At 55.1% G+C, this 20759-nt stretch overlaps 1 protein-coding gene across 5 annotated transcripts in view; it reads right to left on the bottom strand.

Annotated features, from left to right (window-relative positions):
• Septin9 (septin 9) overlaps positions 1-20759 on the bottom strand; it is a 154183-nt gene that overhangs the window by 35782 nt on the left and 97642 nt on the right. Inside the window, exon 1 of one of the 5 annotated variants that reach the window (XM_063242222.1) lies at positions 13735-13740. The exons of the other annotated variants lie outside the window; for them this stretch is intronic. The gene's annotated coding sequence lies outside the window, so the exon portion shown is untranslated. Of the gene's footprint in view, positions 1-13734; positions 13741-20759 lie in introns of those variants that run through there. 5 annotated transcript variants of the gene reach the window in all.

Below are 20759 nucleotides of genomic sequence, written 5' to 3'. Positions count from 1 at the left end.
GAACAGTCAGGCTGCCAAGATCTCAGAAACACAAATGAGTGAGCTCTTTCCTCGGAGCCAGTTGGCTTCTCCCTGCACTGCCAGGTCCCCCCAGCAGCCCACCTGGCCTGATCCTGACAACTTCAAGTCAGCCCCTCTGTGTGCCACTCTCGGGAGTGCGGCGTCCACCCTCTCTCTATGCCCACTTCCTGTCTCCTTTTTCCTGAGTGACCCTTCCCACCGAGCTAACCCATCCATGTTCAACCTCAACTACCCCACTGTCTGAAAGATCCCGAACCCTGCAGCCAGGAGAGGAGGCCCCATAATCCCCCAAACCTATACCTACTCCAGTAGACGTGACCCCCTCCAGGAAGCCCTCCCTACATCTCCATCACAGGTGACCACTGCCCACAGAGTCACTGGTGCCAGCAAAACTTGTCACTACCTCAGGCAGGACATAGCCCCATTTCCCCCTTCCTAAGAAGTGCTTACCCCACCCCATCTCACCCCATCATCAGCTAGCAGCTTCCGCTCCTGGTGCCTCTTTCATTTCCTCTTGAAAAGCCGCCACTACATCAACAGTGTATCTTCTAAATTATGTGATGCTATATTCACTCAAGTGTGATTGTAGTGTCTGCAGCCAAGCCTGTTACTAGCACTTTGGAGATCAGGGACAGGACACAGGCACACATCCTGTCCAGCCCCAACGCCTCCCACCCCAGCCCCAGCCTACACCATCTCCCATCATCGACTCCTCAGCCATGAGGCTACAAACACCCACCACAAAATGCTCAAAACCCCCATGACTTCAACAACAAAGATAAGCAAGTCCTGGTGGCCTCCTGACAGTGGAGAGGGAAGAACAGCGCCTGCCTTCTCCCAGGAAGCCCAGAACCAAACAGTCCCCAGGCAAGAGATGTGGGATTTTCAGTCACTCCACAGTTGGTGTTCAGAGGTGCTGGGGCTCCCAGAGCCAGGACAGCAGAAGGGGTGGGATACTTGTTTGGCTTCTAGAAATAGGTTTGGTGAAGATGACAGTTGGCAACACAGAAACACACACACACACACACACACACACACACACACACACACACACACATACACACTCTTGAACTGTGTTGGGATCATGATGAAATCTGAGTGCTAAATATACTCCAGTAGCACACAGGTCAGGGTGCAGGTGAGACTGACACCCTCTTTGCCATCCAAAGGAGCTCACGTCCCTGAGATTTAAATTCTTCCACCCTTGTGATCTCAGGACACCAACATGCACCCGGCACTACTAAACGCTTAGCACAGAGAGTGGGGTGGGAACGTAGGAGACAGGCCCAGGCCAACTCAATGGCAGATACTTGGGGTTTGGGCAGTGCTGGGGATGGAAACTGAGGCCTTGCACATGCAAGGTAAGGGCTCTTTCACTGAGCCCCAGCCTAGCCCAGTGCTTGGGCTTTTATTTCGTTCCCACACTGCCCACAGCCTGGCTGGGACTTCTCTCCACCTCGGGAGATAACAAGGTCCAGAATACCCCACCGAGGCACAGCAGATATCATGAGCAGAAGCACGAGTGCCCAGCGACTCTTATCTGCAGAGCCCACTATACCCAGAGGACCTCAACTGTCATGGACCCCACCCCGGGACACCAGGAAACGAGAGGTGTACCTTCCCCCCTTACCAGGCACCGACCCACAACTGTCTCATCTCCCACCTCTTCCCCTAGGAACTCACAGAACTTTCTAAAGAATCATCTGTTTTCCTGTAACTGTCCTTTTCCTCCTCCTCCTCCGCTACGAAGATGATACACAAGCTCCAAATTACAACTGCTCCGTGAGTCATTTTCTGTGAACTTCCACACGCGTGTGATCACATGTGTCTCTGCCTTTCTCATTTGCCGTTAGTTCACAGGCCCCCAAGTACTGAACCTAAGAGGTTATGGGAAAAGGTTTCCTTCTCCAACATCTACAAAAACACTCCCTTCTACACTAAAGATCCCCACAAACGGCCACAATTTCAACTTCCCTTTCTCAGTCTTGATCAAGCTGGAGGGTCTACCCTGCAAAATGTCCCCACCCTAAGTTTCCAGAGTCTAGTAAACTTCACAACTGCCACCCTCTTTGAATGATTAAAAATAGGTCAGCAGTCTAGATACGTTACATTTTGCAAAGTGAGTTTCCAAAGAACCTGGTGTAATTGCTTAGATACTGATCTTCCACTGTTCCCCAAATATGTCTGCTTATGGAACCCTTTTGCCTCAATAATGCCCACCAAAGGTCCTTCAGAGAACAGTTTGGGGAACCGGGATCCAGTCTTGCAGGTTCCTCATCTCTCTGCCCTTCCTCCAGGCCAAACACCTGATAAAACAGCTCTGGGGCTGGAGATTTAGCCTGACTGGTAAGTGTGAAGTCATGCCTTCGGATCTCTGGTACAAAAAAAAAAAAAAAACACCAGCTCTGGAGAGACCTGGGGGACACCCAGAGGTAGGAGGGCTCACCTAGACAGCCATACATTTTCTAATATTATTTTAAACCTAAATTCCTAAAAGGAAGCTAAAGAATGGTCAGTGGAGCACTGATTATAAAGACTGAATATCACCCAGCAGGGACATGAGCAGCCCAGAACTCCAGAAATTGCGCCTTTGACGAATCTCAAACCCACAGACATAAAACGTGAGGCTGAAAAGGATGCTCATTCCCAACAGGATGCCAGTGATGCAGCTTTGAGGTCTGTAAAACACAGCACGCAGTGAAGGAGCAGCTCCAGAGCCAGCTGCAAGGCATGCTGGGAGTTAGCGCAAATGTTGGCGCCAGCAGGGGGCGGGGGTGGTGGCAATGGCACTGGCAGGTGTCTTCTGTTAGACACACCTGGTGTTCTCTGTCTGAGATCATGCCTACTTTTAAAACCTAAGAGAGTAAGCCAGGGATAGTGGTGCATGCCTGTAATCCCAGCACTGTGGGAGGCGAAGGCAGGAGCATCACAAGTTCAAACCCAGCCCAGGCAACTTAGTGAGACCCTGTCTCAAAATCTAAAAAATAAAGAAGAAGAAAAAGAAAAAGAAGAAAAGCAGTCTTGGCCTGCCCTGGGCCAAAAGGCCATGAGATTTTCTGTGCAGACCGCCTGCCTGGTCTGGGGCAGAGGCTGTAGCCACGCTGCCCTCACCCGGTTTACCTGCCTGGCATCCAGAACAAGGAAGTCAGTTGCTCACCACTCCTGCTCTCCCTGAAGGATGCTGGGAAGGAGCAGGAGGTAAATAACCGTGCTTGGGAAGCCACACGAAGCCCCCGAGCCAGCGGGTACTGCCTGACCCCTATCCTGTGTCCGTGGCCTGGTGGACGCCCTGCCTCACCAGGGTAGGGCCTGGGGTTCCCTCCAGGGTAGGGGCCTGGGCACCTCAGCCCTCAGGTCTGCTGGCTCTGAGCTTGGACAGTTCCACAGGAGACTTCCGCCAGCCTCAGACCCGTCCCCCACCATGGGGACGCCTGCAGCCCCCTGCCCTCTGCACAAACACACAGCAGGTCAATTTGTCACCATGACAAATAAACAAGTGTGTCGGATCTGGGCCCAAACAAGCCCAGTCCGGCTCTCTCCTCTTCCCCTTCTCCCTGCCCTCGGAACTGGATCACAGGACTGCGTGGCAGCTAGGACATTAGCTGCAAGGACAGTCATTACCTTGCCCCTGGTCCACATCACATAGCTGGGCCGCTCCATGCCAGACCCTCCCAGGCAGAGCTCCGGGCTCATTTGTGGGGCACTCAGGGTCTCATGGGCTCCACCACACAACCTTCCCTCCATCTAGCCAGCGGTTGGAGCTCAGGTAAGATCCCACAGGGAGCAGTGGGACTCCATCTCAATCTATCTGTCTCTGTTACTTCTGTGTCTGTCTGTCTGTCTTAGCCGCAGATGAAACCTTGGGCAAGTATCTTAAGCTCTTAGAGCTTTCTCATCTGAGAAAGAGGGAGAGGGGTATTCGGGAAGACTAGAGGATCCACACAGCAGCTGCCTCCTGCTGTCGGGCTGGCGAGATGAGGCAGAGGCGTGGGCGCAGGCAGCAGCCGGGAGGAAGGGAGCGGCTGGCTGTCAGCCTCCACGGAGGGTCCAGGCTGGAGGTAGAAACTGCTCCCAGCCCACGAGCTGCACGTATCTGTGCTTAGAAACAAGAACTGCAGCCAGAAGAACTTCTGGGCAAGTTCTCTTTAAAAGTACACTAATAGTGTGAAATGCCCTGAATATTCTGTCACAATGTGCAAGTAGAAATGTGAGCCAGGTGACTTCAAGCACCTTCTGTCTCTGTCCTCCTCCTTCCGGAACTTTTCTACTACAGTTCTGAGGGTCCCCAGGTACAGGGATTTGGGGCCTCATAGACTCAGGCCCTGCCTGCCCTGGTCTTAACATCACAGAGGAGAGACTGGGGATTTAGCTCAGTGGCATAAGCGCCTGCCAGCAGGCAGTCGTGAGTTCCATCCCCGGTACCCATAAAAAGGAAAAAGACAAAACAAACAAACATCTCAGAGGAGATTTTAAAAAGCTAAGATAAAACCAGGTATGAGAGCATGCACCTGTAATCCCAGCAATCTGGGAGGCTGAGGCAGAAGGATCCCAAGTCTGATCCCTACCAAAGGAATTTACTGACTTGGTGAGACTGTGACTCCAATAAAACTTTAAAAGAGGCTGGGGCTGGAGCATGCCCTCCACGCCACACTGCAAACAGGTATTTCAAGGTCCTCTTTCAGTGCACGTACAGCACAGATGGATGTGTCACCGATGACCTCAGGCAGGGCCTTGGGAAAGATTCCAGAGGAGCCTGGCTGCCATACCAAAGGATGACAGGGCAGGCAGGGCCACAGGGTGGTGGCTGACCAGCCTGAGGCCAAGGCCCTCAGCACCCAGCCTGGAGCGGACAGGCAGGGAGGCCTGGGGCAGCCTCCTGGGGCATCGAACCTGGCTAAGTGTGGCCCCCTGGGCTCCCCGAGGGAGAATCCAGGGTGTAGGTATGGCTAGGAGGAAGGTCAGCTCTCTGTACCCCAGATCGGGGGCCCTTAGCCTGGATTGGTGCTAAACCACAGAAGCCCCACTTCTCTCCCAGATTCCTCTCTTCCAACCACTTTGGCATTGGGTTCATTTCCTGGCAGTGGCCCATGTGCCCTGAATCAGTACCACGGCAGCTGTAAGAGCTGGGCTGTGTGGCCTTGGGGAAGTCACTCTGCCTCCCTGGGTCTGTTTCTCCCAAGTGATCTGCATGACCTTCAGGAGTCTAAGACTTACAGGGACGCCCTCTGCTTACTCCGAGGTCCCAAACAAGGCTTCCAGATCCTGCTCACATCTCTGCCTAAGAAATGCTTGGGGAAACCCCCCCCCCACTATGAATTAACCAAGGCCTTCACACTGAACTAAATCCTCAGCCTGTTTCTTTTTTAATTTTATTTTAAAACAGGGCCTCACAGAACAGCTAAGTTACCTAGGCTGGGCTCAAACTTGCAATCTTCCTGCCTTAGCTCCCCAGAGTGTTTCGGGCATGCATCACAGCACCTGGCTGCTTGGGAACATTTTTGATATCCAATAGTGGCCCCCTGCACTCCTTCCCAGAGGAGTAGCAGTGGTTTTCACTGACAGCCAAGACCAGGGCTGGGAAGTCGGAAGCAGTTTTCTGCCCACCTCTGCCCTGCCTCCATCAACAGCCCAGGGTAGCCAAACAGGAGGTTGTGGGTGGCAGGGGCCACCAAGGCCAGGCCAGTCAGGCAGCAGGGACCAAAGAGGTGGAGAAACACTGCAGATTTCAGCCTACCATTGGGGAAGGAGGGAAGGAAGCAAAGGGAAAGAGGGAGTGAAACCCTCCCATCCCTCACTCGAGCTGGGGGGAAGGGAGGCCCTGGCCTGACATCTCCACCCCCACCCCCACCCCAGGCCTCTGCTGGCTCCAACCCAGGCCGCCCAGGCCCATCTCAGGGGAGAAAGCAAGGCTCTTCGCCTTGCCAAGTCCCAGTAATGAATCCCACATTCATCCCGTCCTCTCCCTGCTCCCTGGAAACCCTCCCTCCACCTTCTGGCTGAGCTCTGAACAGCTGGCCTGCAGAAGTTGTTGGAATTCAACACATAGAGGTGCCTGCGAAGAGCCCTCTGGTCCCCCACCCGCCCCTTCCTCTGCAGATAAGGCCTCTCTGTTCCTCCCTTTCCTTGGGAAAGCTGGGGGCCGGCAGGAAGTGGGATCCACCGTTAACTCTTCCTGTGCCTCACTGGTTGGGGTGGCCAGGCCCGAGGTTTTGAATCTCAGGCACTCTTGCTTAGCTCTGCAGGATTGCTAGCCTGCTCCCTGCTGCGGTAAACGACCAGGATTTCACAGGTAGAGGCAGGAGGCTTCTGAGAGGCCAGTGTTGGACTCACTGCAAATGCTCCACTGCCACAATGCGCCACAACTGCCCTGATACATCTAGCATGGCCAGAAGGCTGGCAGACACTGACCCCCACCCCCCACCACGGATCCTAGAAGACTTGGTAGACCAAAGCAAAGACACTACGGCCCCGTGGCGCCACCTTGTGTTAGCACCTTTGGGGAAAGGCGAGAGAGAAGGGGGAGCTGTGAGGAAACCCCCACCCCCAGCTTGTGCAGCTCCACCCCAATCAAGCGCAGGGCAGGGGCCTCACAGTCAGTCACTCGGCTTCTCCCTGCAAACACCCTACTTCCTCTGCCCCCCCCCCTTTTCCTCCGATGCTGGTGGCCACTGCTCGAGCCTGGTCTGAGATCCACTGACAACTTCCCTCCTGAATCAGGACCACAGAGGCCCAGAGGCAAGAAGGCTTCTTGCGTTCCTCAGACCCCACCTCCAAATAAGGCTTTGCAAGACCTCCTCCTAGGACTTGTGGTTTGGTGGAACGAGAGGGTTCCATGTGGCGGGGCAGCCCACGGTAGTACGGGGCTGTCTGCAGCCCTCCAAAAGTCCCTAGGAGAGCAGTGGAACATTGCCACCCCCTGCTGTCACATTACTTGGCAGACCAGTAAGGAACGAAAGCTGCAGGTTCACAGGCAACAATCCATCCAATGTGAACCCTCCCACCACTGTTGGGGAGCCCTAGGGAAGGACTAGCACGGCGTGACTGCAACCCAGCCCTTTTTATTTTGAGACAAGGAGTCTAAGTCGCTAAGTTTTCTAGCCTGGGTTTCAACTTTTCGGTCATCATGCCTCAGTCTCCCACAGTGTTGGAATTCCAGGTGTGCCCACCATGCCTATCGGAAGCACTGGAGATCTTATATGAAGTCAGCAAATATGGGGTGCCCCGCCTACCCATGCAATGCTCCTGGAGGCTCTGAGAGGTTAAGTGATGCACCCCAGGCCTCACAGCACCTGGGTCCTGGAGCTTTATCCAGCCAGTCTTGCTACCAACCCACCGAACCATGTCCTAGGAAACAGGCCACTGTGGGGCCATCCAGATACAGAGGAACAGCCCTGACTCTCCCCACTCAGCCTCCTGGAGATACCGCAGGGTGCCAGGCCACAGACACCAAATTGGGGCTCCTGGACAACAGACAAGTGAAAATGTGAAAACCCACGCAGAACAGCTGCCTCTCAGCACTGCTAATACACCATACAGACACGCACGCGCGCACACACACACACACACACACACACACACACACACACACACACACGCAGTGCCGGGCTGTGCTGAAGCCCCCATCAGGGGCCCCCAAGCCAGTTCCCTTCAGCCATCCCCAGCAAGGCGGAAGGACTTAATTAGTACCATACGGCTTGCAGGAGGGAGAGGACAGGAAAGGAACACCAATGGGCTGTGGGAAGGGCTGGGAAGGTCAGGCTGGGGACCTCAGGAGGGAGACAAGGCAGGCGTGCATGCCGCCCAGCCAGCCTCTCCTCTTCCTCTGCAGATCTGTCCCCGTGGGTGTCTATTACCCAGAGCTGTCCATGCAGCTGGTCACACTCCAGCCCCAGCCCGGCCCCTCCTGGCCCCTCCCAGCCCTAGAAAGCCAGCCAGGTCCCTGCTGCCCGTGCAGCTGCTGTTTCCGGCAAGGAAAGCCATGCCAGGCCCAAGGCCTGGTGGGAAGGCAACCAAGGCACCAGACCTTCTGGTGCCAAGGGCGCAGGACAGCTCAGTGACATCAGTGCCATGTGGTGGCCCCTGCTCTACGTGGACCCAGCCTGAGTGAAGGGAGCTTTTCTCTGTCCCCCCACCAAAGAAGGGTCACCAGGTCATTGCTGCCACAGCTCCCTCAGAGAGGTCCTCTACAGCACCCCTGAGCTGCCAGGGCTCAGGGCGTCTCCTTTGGGGTAACAGCAAATTCCCTCAGCACTGGCACCATTCAGAGCTGGTTTTTCTGATGCTTGGAGCCCAAAGTGCCCTGCCTGGGCAATGTGGTTGGGGTGCTCCAAAGAAAAGCCAGCCTTTACAGACTTGGAGACCCAGCGCCTGAATGGGGCTGTTCCTTCTCAAGGGACAGAGGTTTCCCAGGGGAGGGAACCTCAGGGGGCTACTCCTCGTGAGCTGGCAACTCTGCCTCTGCTTCTGATGGCTGCCAGCAGAAGCATTCCATCTTTGGTAGGTTTCAGCATCCTGAGAGCCAAGAATGTTCTCTGAGCAGCAGTTGTGATCCAAGCTCACACAGGGCCAGTGCTGCACTGGGACCTACCACATCCCCAGGCCACCCCAGCCCACTGGGTCCTCCCTATCACTGATGTCAACACACCAGGAAACCCCACAGAAAGGGTGAGCAGCCTGCCTCCAGTCACAGAGCGAGGGCACCTTCCAGCTCAGCCCCAGGGAGAGATAGCACCTAGCAGTGGACCCAACCCCAAAGACCTCACATTCCAAGCGTAAGTCAGAAGCAGGGCCCTGCCCTCGCTTGTCTCTGGTCACTGAATGCCTCTGTCACTCGGTGGAGTCTCCGGAGCTCACTTTCCCATCGACCATTTTACAGATGGCCAAATGAGTCAGGCACCTTGCCTCAGCTTATGCAGCAAGCCCAGCTCACCCAGCAGCCCTGGCCAGCATCTCACTCACACTACTTTGAGACCTGAAGCAAGACACAGAAGCACACACTGGAGAGACCATTTCCTGCCCACTGCCCCGAGCTGGGATGTGGCCCTGGCTGGAGCTCCCCAACCTGCTTCCACATCCCCTCAGTCCAAGACAGCTTTTTCCTGGGGGTCCCCTCCCACAGCAAGTAGCTCGATTCTCCCATAGATGAAGCAAGTCTCCTTCTGACAGTGAAAGGCAGAAAAAATCCCCGAGTGGCTGCGAGCATCCTGTGCTGCCAGGGAGCCTCAGCTGAGCTCAGGTTTTGTTTAAAAATAAAAAAATCAGCTGAGGACATAGCTCAGCAGCACAGCACCTGCCTGGCAACGTGAGGCCCTGAGTTTGATACTTGGTACCAATCGATCAATAAATAAATACCGGGGCTGGGGATTTAGCTCAGTGGCATAAGCGTCTCTGCCTTGCAAGCAGGCAGGAGTGAGTTCAATCCCCGGTACCGATAAAAAAGAAAAAGACCATAAATAAATAAATACATACCACTTTAAGTCTGTATGTAAAAAACACCAACATGGAACAGTGATCATTTTCCTAGGCATTCCTCATTACATATTTTTGGTCACAAGTAGGTGTAATTTTTAGAAATCACGAAAGATGGTTATTTTTTCAATCAGGAAGACAGACACAGCCAGGTGTGAAAGCATACGTCTGTAATTTTGGCCACTCCAGAGGTTGAGGCAGGAGGATCACAAGCTCAAACTCTGCTGAGGACAGGGACCCTTTCCCAGAGCAGGAAGCTGGGCATCTCCAGAGACACCAAGGCCACCTGGCCTTTGAATGGGCACAGTGACACGCACAGCTCAGGGCCGCCTCTCACAAGGTTTTGCGTGCAAGTAACAGCTGGCATTTCACTGACAGCTTGGCCTCTGGACCAGGCTCTGTTGGCAGCTGGCAGCCCACTCTACTGAGCTCCATCTGGGACAGGGGCTTCAAGCCGGGCACTGCCTGACAGATGCTTGGTGATGATGGGCCAGCAACTCCAGCCCTCTGTGCCAGCTGCGTTGCTGTGATGGTGACGGTGGCTCAGAATCTACTAAGCTCGGTGGCTGGCATGCTAGAGAATGGTTATGGGGTAGATGTACATGACAGATGACAATGAATAACCAAACCAACAGGTGACCTGGGCCTCAGAAGGGTGCCAATTAAACAAACACTCCACTCAGCAACCTAGGCAGGCCAGGAATCAGCAGGCCTGGGTGCTGCCGTGCCTCTTCTCCTTCAGGTTCACACTCCAAGGGCAGGCAGAAGGGGAAAGGAGGCTGGGGATCGGTGGCACCTGTGGCCTCTCCACCTGGGCTGACATCCCCAGCGACAGCTTTTCCTAGCCTCAGAATCCATGACACAGTGCACCCAGCAGCTGCGATGTGGGGATGGAAGCCAGCCCTGCAGTGGAAACTCTTCGACTCACCAGCTTCGCTGCCCAGGCTGGGAGGAGAGGTGAGTCCCCACAGCCAGCACGAACCCACTCATCAGGTCTTCCTTCTGGACACCCTGCCCTCCCTGCTCCAGAGATCCCCCAGCTCAGGCACAGCCAGGCACCTGTGAGGCAGGCCCCTTCCCCTGCACTCCATCCTGACCTCTTACAAGGGAACAGTCTCCCCAGAAGCAGCTCTGACTGTGGTCTCCAATGCCCCAGGGCCAGGCCATGCAGGTGCCACTCCTACTGCTGGCCTTGGCCTGGCCAGGAACTCATCCCTCTTAGGAGCACAAGTATCTTTCTGACCCTCTTTTACCCTAACATGTAGCAATCTTCCCAGGGCAAAGCAAAGGCATTCACTGAGCACTCAAGACCTGCTAGGCCTTGCAACACAAGTCAGTGTCCCTGTCCTTGCCAATGACAAGACTCTCAGGTCCCCGCCCACGCCTCAAAGAAACCCCCTTGGTTATGGTAGGGCTACTTTGGCTGGGGTGGCGGGGAGACCTCTGGGTGGCTGTGTCACCGAGGCAGGGACAGAATGTGGCAGCCATCAGACCTCCTGAGCGCAGTGGGTGACGGGTTTTGTGTCCCTGGAGGAACCAGGCTGGATGCCGGTGGCGGGAAGGGATGATGAGTTGGTGTCCCAAGCGGAGCAGTGCCCAGGAAGGGTCCGGTGGGGAGGGACTGGATGGATTCTCCACCTAGAAGCTCCCCAGGTCCCAAACACCTCCAGGGGGTGCCCTGCAAGCACAGCCATGTGCAGGACTACTGTGCTGCTGTGATGCCTGAGCCTGGCCAGCTGCAGTGCAGGGCGGGCTGCAGGGGGCAGCATGGAGCAGTAGACCCAGCAGCCTGTGCGGCAACATGGGGAGGGCTCCGGTTCAGGGTCTGCTTTGGAAGCAGCTGCACGTCTGCCAAGTGTGCGAAGTGTGCCTCAAGGACGAGTCCTAAAGGTCCCTGGCCCAGGCAGCTGGGTGGCTGGGCCAGGCTGGGAGGAGTGGGAGGCCCCATGTGACTCAAGGGTGGGCTGGGCCCACAGGCAGTCTCAGAAGGCGCAGGCAGGATGATGCTCCCAGGGCTTCCTGTTGCTCATCCCAGCCCTGTCACATCCTCGGCACATCCAGCAGTGGCTTCTCCTTCAGGGCAGGAGTCACTGCTCCAGGAGGCCTAGGTCTCTACCGTGTCACAAGGCCACCCTGTAACTTTGGGTTGTTTGCCATGTTCTGGATGGCTGGATGGGGGTGGGAGGGTAAGGGCTTCCATCTTAATCCCCCAACATCGCATGCCTGGTGCCCGGGGCATGAGGACCACACCTTTCCTCAGAGACAGCGAAGCATGGCAGGACCCTCAGGTTGCAGCTCCAGGTCCTGAGGCAGAGGGACCAGGCCAGCCTGAGGGGTGCACAGGACTGGTCAGGCTCTTTCCATGCACAGCAGTCCACAGACAGCGTCCCTTATGCTGGGGAAGGGAGGGGGAAGGGCTGCGGCCAGTGTGTCCTTCTGACCCATAGGTGTGGGTCGGCGCTCTGGACTGCATGCAGGAGAGACCCCGGCAACAGTCCTGGGTATCCAGCCTGCCAGATGTGAGGCTTCCGGAGCCTCTGGCTACACTTCCTGTGCAGCTGGTCTTTCCTGGGGGCCGTGTGGAACATACTCAGTCCCTGCTCGTGTGACCTCCCGCAGCTGGGCCTGTGTTCCCACGACCCGTCATGTGGTGCAGGTCAGTGGGGCTCCAGGGGAAGACAGGGCACCAGGAACAGCCAGGGGAGAGATGAGAGGAAAGGAGGACTCTGGCCTGGCACCCACAGTGCTTGAAAGGGAGCTGGACTTCATGTGTGGCCACTCAGTCTTACCCAGTCCCGAGAGAGTCCTGCTCATCCCCTCTCCACTAACAGAGAGCCGAGCTGGCTGGGAACCCAGAGGTCAGGGGCCTGAGCGCCTCCATGTGACGTCTGCACAACCCCCAGCATCCTTAGTACCAGGGACCCAGCCAAGCATCAGTCAGTGCCACTCCACACACAGCTGTTGTGTGACACCTCTTTCTGCTCCTCCTAAAACCTGTAGAGCTAGGAGGACTCCTTCAATCCCTTTTACAGACAACACAGCTGAGTCACAAGGTGACTCAGCAAACATCACATAGTCAACACAGCGTCCCAGGTGGACAGAGCTGCTCTGTGATCCTGTCCTGACCTGCAGGGCCCACGTCCACCTCCTGTGGCCAGTGACAGGGAAAGGTCCCAAACAAAGCAAGGGGCCAAGACACAGAGAGGTCGCCACACAGGACCAGCACGTATCACCCTCAGAAGCTTCTAGAAGGTCACACTGGACCTGAGCAGGCCAAATCACTCCTTTTATCACTGCCTCATCCCAGGCTCTGAGGTCCCCAAGAGTCCCCAAAAGACCCTAGAGGAGTTAGGCCACACACCCTTCCATTGGGCCAAGAAGCCTGGCCCACAGGCTGTCCTGGGGGCACAAAACGCAGGGCCACATTACCAGCCAGGGGCAGCAGCCATACAGCCCCATGTCTGAAGTCCACTGCTTCTGGCTGTGTGGCCTGGGCCGGTGTGACCCAGCCTCTCTGTGCTTCAGTACTTCTTCCCATGGCAATGTTGGCCAAGGTTCCAGGCCCGGCTCTTGGAGTATGCAGTACATATGCAATAAAAGGTCATTTATGGTTAATGAAAAATTAATACAGCCAGGACTGGAATGACAGCCTCCCCACACTGTCCCTAAAATGGAAACAAATGTGCTCGACACTCAGCACAGCAGCGAAGAGCCAAGGGCAGGCTCCCAGGCTCGAGCCTTCCTGGCCCCGGCAGGGCTCGGCCCGCGGCCACCCTCCGGATGAGCTCATCGCTGGCACCTGCTTGGAAAGCACATGTTTGGATTTTCCAGATCTTTCCTCCCCTCTCTCTGACCTTCTACTTTGCAGCTGCCCCCTCCACTTTCTTACTCACTCTCTCCTTTCATTCCTGCTCAAAAAAACAAATAATGGAGGCCAAATGTGTCAGCTGGCTCCCTGGATGTCTCCGCAGCCTGGATGAGCAGCAGCGAGCTGATTCAGGGAGGATTCGTCAGAGCAGCTGGGGTCTTGGGCTGGGGAGTGGGGCTGAGGGGGGAGGCTCTGAGCTGGGGGTGCTGGTGGGTCTCCTGCTCCCCACAGGGATCCGTGTATTTAGGGGCCGACATGTATCATCCCATGGTCCAAAATGTGCCATCAAGGTCACCTTCTATGGGATGAGGGGTCATCTGATGGCTTCCAGGGCAGCTTCCTGTGATGCCGCCATGACCTTGGCATTCACAGGTCACCCTCCTGGTTCCCTGGCCCTGGACTCAATCAGGGTCCAGTGGGAAAGGGAAAGAGCTGGGAAGCCTGGAGAAAGCAGAGGTGGCCCTCCCCAGAGACACAGGCCACAGCCACCCAAGACACACTTCAGAGGAGGACTCAACACCCAGGACTCAGCAAAGGGGTGGAACCAGGACAAAGACGGAGGGGACGAAGGCCAGGGTGGCTGGTACCGGGAGACCTCACAGCAGCACACCTCCTGCGGGCCGGCCTTATGGGCCTCAATTTCCCCATCCCCCAGCTCGACTGCTGGCCTGGCTCCCTGGAGACAAAGGGTAGTGAGGAAAGATGGTTTCTAAGTTCCCCTTCCTCCACAACTCGGTCCCTCAAACAGAGCTCTGGAGCCTTGGAGACAAAACAAGGAACCCAGTCCCTGTCCCCATCTCCTGGGCCACACCCACTGGCTGACCTCCCAGGAAGCCACACAGGCCTTGCTACTGTCCTGGCCACTCTGCCTACCTCCAGGGCAGGGTGATGACAAGGTCCCCCAGCCTCTCTCCCTGCGGCTCCCGCTGATGCTCTGAGGGGCTGGGCGGAGGCCCAGGCAGTGTACTTCAGAGGAGCCCAGGCCAGCGCAGGAAGCACACAGGACCAGCTAAAAGGCAAATCTGCAGGGCTTGGAGGCCCTGGGCCTCGGCATGTGGAAGCTGCCGACTCCTCAGGGTAACAGTTACTTGGGACCAGCGCCCTGCCACGGGCCAAGGATCCCCGTGGGAGAGGCCGCCAGGCACAGGGTCTCCTAGATACTCGCTCTCTACTTCCCTCAGCACCTACTCAGCTGAGTGGAAAAGCCACTCCCAGCTCCAGCGAGGACCATCAATAGGCCTCCGTGAGCCTGCCAGAAGCCATCCCTGTGCACGCATGGGGAAGCGTTCTGGGACACACACCCTGCCAGAGGACCGGGAGCTAAATCAGCAGACAGAGCAGCAGCAGTGGCAGCCAGGGTCTCCTGCTCTGTGCCGCGTGAGCCAGAGGCCACAAGACCAAGAAGGCTCTAATCCATTCCCCTCCCCAGTCAAGGAGGCACAGAGCACACACAGCCCCGGTGCTGCAGGCAGGTGGGAGGGAAGGCCAGGAAACGATGATCCCCGTGAGGCCGGTCCAGCAGCCTTCCGTTTGTCCTGCTCAGCCCCCAGTGAGCAGAGGTAACACGGGGCCCCTCCTTCCTACCAGGGATTTTCTTGTAATGTGTCATCTTGTGGCGCCTTGCAATGGAAAGAAGCAGAGCCACAGGGCAGGAGCCCAAGCAGGGCCGTGTGGTCACTCTGGGCCTCCGGGGTGCATCCCACAGTGGGAGCTCCACCCCACCACGGACTGGCCAGGCCAAGGCAGCAGCCTGACTCTGCCAGGGTCAAATCCAGACATCAACTGCTGCTGGGCCTCGGACCAGTGGCTGCGGCTCTCTGGGCCCTGACGCCTAAGCTGGGAAACCAACCTAGCTGGAAAGGGGCAGCAAAGGACCCTGACCTCCTGCAGTCATTGGGAACAAAGGTTGAGGACCTACTTACTGCCCGACGACCCAGACCCAGAAGGGCCCAGGAAGCCTTGGAAGCCTCGATGGAAGGAACTCTTGTGGCAGCAGACAGTGGCAGGGGGAGAAGAGAAGGAAGGAGACAGCCAGGGTGGAGTTCCAGGGAGGGATGGAGAAACAGGGAGAAGGAAAAACTGGCCGAGCTCAGCAAGATCCCAGGGGCCATCACCCCACAGGGACAAATCCTTGTCTGAACCAGGGCTGAGTACTCAGACCCTCTGCGTGGAACCACACGGCCCATCAAGTGTCCCACAGGGCAGAAGGCACAGTCTGGACACTGCCCAGGTGGTGTGGTTTCACACAGGGCAGCTCAGTATGCAGGACGGCAGGGACCAAAGATCCCATGCCACCGTGGGAGAGCCAAGCCAGGTACCCGCCAAGAACACTTGTGCTTCTGAGCCTGCTGCTGCTTCCCGTGACAATGAGTCTGAGAGCTCAGCTCGACGCTCGGCCCGGGAGGACCTCTCCGCCTTTCTACAACTGTGGGTCTCTTGATGGTGGCCAAGCAGACGGCCTTAGCAGAGTGGAGGTGCGTGTTCCAAGTGTGCCCTCCACTTGGCCAACTTCCTGGAGACACAGGGCAGACCAAGGCTCCCTGGATGCTGCAGGAGCAAAGCAGGAGCCTGTCACATCTCCAGGGTCAGGGGGGTCTCTAGGAAAGAGGGCATCTCCCACAGCAGATGACAAGGGTCCTGCCACGCCCATGCTCAGGCCTAGGGAAGGTCCACTGAACCCTGGAGACAGACGGGATGGAGGGGTCCCCCTCCTCTCCAACCAAAAACCTGCTCCTCCATCACACTGTCCCCAGTGGTATCCCCAAGTGGTACCCTATGCCAGAAAACCACAGCAGCCCCATCCCTATATCACCAGCCTGCTGAAGTTACCTAAGGGCTTTGGGGGGCCAGGCTGCCTGAAATCTGGGGGTTCAGTGATGGAGTTGGTGCTATGTGGAACCTGCCTTCTAGATAGGCCTCCGCTCCTGTAACCTGAGCCCAATGTGACAGAGACCTGCTTTCCCCATCAGGCAGCAGAGAAGGATTAGTCAGCGGGGTGGGCAGGGAGCCACTGCTGAGGGCAGGCCTGAAATTAGACCAGACCCAGTGGAGGAAGGCATACTTCTAAGAGGAGCCACTAGATCTAGAAAGAGAACCCCTTTTCCTCCTGGGGGCAGGCAGCAGACCACCTTCCTCTGTCAGAGGCAGGTAGAGGACAACTCTGCTAAGCACGGCTGGGAATGCTGGAGACTGCTACAGACAACAGCCCCTTGAGATCATCAGTCTTCATCTGTAACTTTATTAGATTAAGAAACGGCTAGGAGATTACAGCACACTCCCGCCTGTGTCTTGGAAGCATGGCTTTGAGGTCTGTGTTTAGTCCTGGCTCCGTTCTCTGCTCTGTTTCCTGACCATCAGGAGCCAAGCAAACTGCTCCACCACACCCTTCTGCCATGATGCCTCTGCCGTGGAGCCAGGTGACTACGGACTGAATCTCCTTAAACCATGCGCCAAATTACACCTCTCATTTAAAGTGTGGATGCTGGGTGTTGTGTCTCAGAAACGGGAAAGCTGATGAATACAACCCCCTCGAGTGGACCCCAGTACACAAAGCGCCCCCTTGGCAGGGTGTGAGACACAAGCATGTTCAGCCAGTGCTCTTCATCCTTGGGTACAAGAGGGACCCCTGGTTCTGCCACAGCAAGAGGCCAGGTTTCCAAGCAGGAAATCACCCCAGCCCCCACAGCTCTCTTATGCAAAGAGCAGCATCCTCCTGCCCCTTGGGCCTTTTGGGGTCTCCTGTCTCAGCAACATGAGGTGAAAATGCACCTCATCCTGGGCTGGGGCAGGCAAAGAAATAGACCACAGGGAGTTCCTGGCACGCTGGGAGACCAGGAGAGAAACATGGTGGCCAGCTGTGCCTGCTTCCCTGCTGTGGATTCCACAGTTAATTTTTCACCTTCGGCTTTTATCCTTTAGCTCAGACCAGATTCACCACATACGGGGTCTCGGTCCAACCTGTCGGGACACAACAATGACCACAGAAACAGTGATTCAAAGGGGCCCCTTTTGCCAGCTCAGGGAGCTCCCAGTGGGAGGGCGGCTTTGGTGAAGCATTTGGAGGCTTCTGCAGGATCATGAGGAAGCATAGAGGCCTTGGAAGGCATCAGTGCAGCAGAGCTGGAGGCCGGAGGAAAGACAGCTGTTGGCCACACAGTGGCAGAAAGCGCTGCTTCCCCAGCTGCCCGCAGGTCCTGGCCCAACTCTCTGAGGCAGCACTAACTTGTATGCCCTAGATGTCGCAAGCCCCAAGGTCCATACCAATGCTCCACGCTCCAAAGCCCTCTGCTTCCTGCACTTCTTTATTATCTCCTGCGAATTGTGAATGGCTGCTGGGGCCAACACCTGCAAAAAGTCAGTAATAAAAACATCTCTAGCTAGTAAGGAGCCCTCCTTGCCCAACTCAGCAATAATAAAATCACAATGCTCCAGGCACCTCACTGCCCTTCTTTACATTTACCCTCCAATAACTCAATGAGATAGCACTATAAATGGGGAAACTGAGGCAGCAGCCAAAGGCCACAGGCCAAGAAGTTAAGACCCAAGTTCAGCCAAAGACTGCCTGGCTCCAAATCTCAACTCTAACTCAAAAATTATCTCATAACACCCTGTTGTTATTTCTGTTTGCAGATAAGGTAACAGGAATACCCAATGGCCAGCCTGCCCCAGATGCAGAAGGTAGACCCAGTGGTTTCTCAGGGTGCATGGAAATGTAGCAAACACACAAGGTCAGCATCTCCACAAGGTCAGGATCCCCCTCTCATCCTGGCCACACAGATAAGGTGCCTGAGGGCATCAGAGATGTTCCATGACAAGTCTGGGCACACTGCATCCCAGAGCATGGGCATCCTGAGGGTGAATTCAGAAACACAGGGTGGGGTCAGATGGCCCCTGAATCAAGGAACCTCACAAGCCACATATGCACTCAGTTATGCTTTAAGGGGCCAGGACTAGAGGGCGTCCTTCTGTCCCCTGCATGTGAAGGCTTCCTCAGCTCCCTATGCAGGGCAGCTGGTGCCCATGAGCACCCATCACGCAAAGATGCTCTTACCCTGCCAACCACTGCATACCCATGGCTACCCCCACTGCTTCTCAGAGGGGCCTCAGAGCTCCCTGACCCCTTTATTATCCTACCCTCTGCCTCCTTTGGCTCCTGGGGCATAGAGAGCACCCTCTCTCCCCCCATTCACACTCTGCCTAGAAGGTCAGTGTCTGGTGCCGGTACCAGATGTCCACTGCCAAAGTACTGGTTGTAAAGGGCACAGGAGCTGCTTCCAGTCCCCCGGCATAAACCCCGGAATCTGCCCCCACTTCTCAGGCAGGCCACCTCATCAGGTTCAAGCTTATTAGCTCTGCAAACCCCAGCCCTCTCAGGGTGGGCTTAAGATCAAGAGACACGGCAGGGCCATGTGTGTGCAGGCTGGGCTCTGACTTTCTTTAAACATCTGATATTTGCTCATCATGGAATTCTGAGGCATACTTTTGATTATCTTTAAATTTTACTTTAGTGCTGGGGTGTAGCTCAGTGGCATACGGCTTGCCTATAATGCCTCGAGTTCGATCTCCAGCACTGCAAAAAACAGTAAAAATATTGCTTTACAACACTATTCATCCTGGTTTGCAAGCTTGCAGGAATCCCTTAACCTTTGCACTACAATGTGTGGCTCACTGGGCTTCCCCACTGGCGCCTCTCCTTGATCCCCTACTTCCAGGTGCCAAATCCTCACTACCCCACCTCCGGTCAAGACCTCCACTCCGATGCCACTAGGAATTCCCCAGCCAGCCAGCGGCTGTTCCTGTTTCCTCCCTAACCCTCCTGGCCACTTCCCTCACTCTGTGTGTTTAACTTGTTCACTACATGTCTCCCCGAGGTAGCACAGAAAAAACCAGTATAATAAAAATAAGACAAGAAAAATTATAATTTTAAAAATATATTTTTCAGAGAATTGCAGCTTCTAGGAAATGCACTCGAAAACATTAGCCCATCGATGACTCCCTGAGGGTCTAAAGAGACAATAAGCCTAAAAGTTGGGCCTATGTCTTCCACCTGCACATAGCCTTCCAAACCGCCAACCTCAAGGAAGCAGCACTAGGATGTGGGCATCGCGTCTCCAAATGTTAAGCCTAGCCCACCAGATGGTCCCGACAGGCACCAGGAACACGCATCCAGATCCCCCACCTGGATGACACCCCCAAGACCACAGTATCAGGCGAAAACCCACAGTATCAGGCAACAGGTGAATCTCTTGGTGTCTGAATACCTCACCCTGCAACTCTTTTCTATGATGGGAGTCAGGAAACCTATAACCTATCCTTCAGTAGGGTGAGGTGAGGTCCCCACCTCCTCTCTGGGGACCTCTCCAGGCAGTGTCTGGCGCCACCCATGAGGGGTGTGAAGCTTCACAGGGACGCAGATTCTGTCCCTTGTAGACTATGCCACTCAGATCCCAGATCAAACAAAGCAGCAGCTGTTCACACACCTTTTCTGTTTTAAATCTCACTTATCTTTTTAGTATTTTAATCTCATTCATTCCAATTGCATGATTTTCAGATCAAAGAGATGCATGCACTTTCCCAGACCCTGCTTTAAAGCCTCCGAAAGGTCAAGCCTGGAGCGGTCAATCTCGCTGCAACACATTTGATGAAAGTGATCGATTTTTAACTCTTTGGCATTTGATTCACGAATGTGGGGAACACTGTGGTCTAGCCCCTATCTGAATGTTCAGTAAGAGAATGCTACAATAATTAGAAGGCAATCATTTCAAAGTCTGGGCAGAAGGTAAAGAACTAGAAATCTGTAATAAATTCAAAGTTGGTCACTGGTAACTGCTTCTGACTCTTTCCAGTGTTAGAGTCAAACTGTGAGTATGTAAACAAAAACAATCTATCCACATTGGAGGATGATTTGACCATAAAAAAGAATGGAGCACTGATACATGTGACTACGTGGACGGATCTTGGAGACAGGTTGCCAATGAAAGAAATCAGATGCAATCCACAGTGCAGGACCCCATGAATGCCACATATCCAAGAGGAAATCCATAGACAGAGAACGTCTGTGATGATCGGGTCCTTGCCTCGGGGTGGGGCAGGGGTGGACAGCTAAAGTAGCTTTGAGATGTAAAAGTTCTGAAATGTAAAAGTTTCCTAAAATGAGTCGTATTGACTGAAAACCACAGAATGATGCCCTTCAGATGTGTAAAAAGTACGGGAGACGAATTATATCTCAATAAAATTGTTTTTAGAAGAGTTTTAAAAGATTTCCCCCTCTGTGTGAATCATCCCTCTGCAGAACCATCTCTGAACAACTGCAGGGATTTTTAAAGAGGCCACAAGATGGTTTTCCCTGGAGGAAAAAACAAAATTTAAGAGGAAAAAATCCCAAAACTTACAGACCATGGGG

Source organism: Cavia porcellus, unplaced genomic scaffold, assembly GCF_034190915.1.
Source record: "Cavia porcellus strain 051 isolate PalLab524CR breed Dunkin Hartley unplaced genomic scaffold, mCavPor4.1 scaffold_32, whole genome shotgun sequence".
Classification (NCBI taxonomy): domain Eukaryota; kingdom Metazoa; phylum Chordata; class Mammalia; order Rodentia; family Caviidae; genus Cavia; species Cavia porcellus.
The sequence above is the reverse complement of the archived record's forward strand: the minus strand, read 5'-3'. Positions and strand labels throughout refer to the sequence as shown.